Raw genomic sequence first — 1,455 nt, forward strand, 5'->3', positions numbered from 1 at the left:
TATATATATATATATATATATATATATATATATATATATATGCATACATTATATATATTATACCATATACATGTGTGTGTGTGTGTGTGTGTGTGTGTGTATCATATTTAGCATTTTTAAATAGGATATTGATTTGAAACATAATGCAGAGTACAGGGAACAAAGCATTAATTTTGATACTCTGAAAACTCTAAACTATTCTAGCAATAATTGATTTCATGAATTTAGATATGTAATTATCATCATCATCATCATTACGATTGTTATTAGGACTGTGGCCAGGAAGAAGTTTTTGGAGCATTAGGAAAATACCTTGAGGTATTTGTCTGGTGGAGTCTTTGCATTCTGAATTCAAATCTGCTAAAGTCAAATTTGCGTTTCATCCTTTTGATATCAACAAAATAAACTATCAAATATTGGGGGGATTGGTAGGGCTTCAGTGGTATGAACAAACAACCCCTCCCACCTACACACTCAAAATATTATTTAGCAGCATTTCATCTGTCTGTACATTCTGGGTTCAAATTCCACCCAAGTCAGCTTTGTCTTACATCCTTTCAGAGTTAATGAAATAAGTACCAGTTGAGCACTAGGGTTGATATAATTGACTCTAGCCCTCACCCCAAACATTTCAGGCCTTGTGCCTATAGCAGAAAGGATTATTATTATTATTAAGGTGGCAAGCTGGCAGAATCATTAGCACATAATGCGTAACAACATTTTTTCCAGCTCTTTACATTCTGAGTTCAAATACTACCATCAGCGACTTTTCCTTTCACTCTTTCAGTGTTGATAAAATAAGTATCAGTTGGTGGAGTTAATGTAATTGACTATCTTGCTCCCAAAGAATTTCAGGTCTGTGCTCTATAACAGAAAGGAAAAAAATAGTGAAATGGCAGAATCATTTGCACACTGGGTAACTGCTCAGCAGTATCTCTTCCAGCTTTTTGCTCTGATTTCAAATACTGCTATGGTCAACTTTGCCTCTTGTCCTTTAAGGGTCAATACATTAAGTACAAGTCAAGTACTGGGATTTATATGATCAAATAGACCCTCCCCTCAAAATTTTAGGCCTTGTGTCTAAAATAGAAAGAATCATTATTATTATTATTATTTTTTTGAAGGTAGCAAGCTGTCAGAATCATTAGCATGCCGGGAAAAATGTCTAGCAGCATTTCGTCTGTCTTTATGTTCTGAATTCAAATTCCACCAAGGTTGACTTTGCCTTTCATCCTTTCGGGGTTGATAAAATAAGTAGCAATTGAGCACTGGAGTTGATGTAATCAACTAGCCCCCTCCACCAAAATTTCAGGCCTTGTACCAATAGTAGAAAGGATTCTTCTTCTTCTACTTCTTCTTCTTCTTCTTCTTCTTCTTCTTCTTCTTCTTCTTCTTCTTCTTCTTCTTCTTCTTATTATTATTATTATTATTATTATTATTATTATTATTATTATT

General features: G+C 33.7%; 1 protein-coding gene across 1 annotated transcript in view; it reads right to left on the bottom strand.

Annotated features, from left to right (window-relative positions):
- The window catches only part of LOC106874556 (trace amine-associated receptor 2), a 9,018-nt gene that overhangs the window by 6,367 nt on the left and 1,196 nt on the right, over positions 1-1,455 (bottom strand). The gene's annotated exons all lie outside the window — the stretch shown is intronic.

The sequence above is a fragment of the Octopus bimaculoides genome, chromosome 7 (assembly GCF_001194135.2).
Source record: "Octopus bimaculoides isolate UCB-OBI-ISO-001 chromosome 7, ASM119413v2, whole genome shotgun sequence".
In the NCBI taxonomy this organism is placed as follows: Eukaryota; Metazoa; Mollusca; class Cephalopoda; order Octopoda; family Octopodidae; genus Octopus; species Octopus bimaculoides.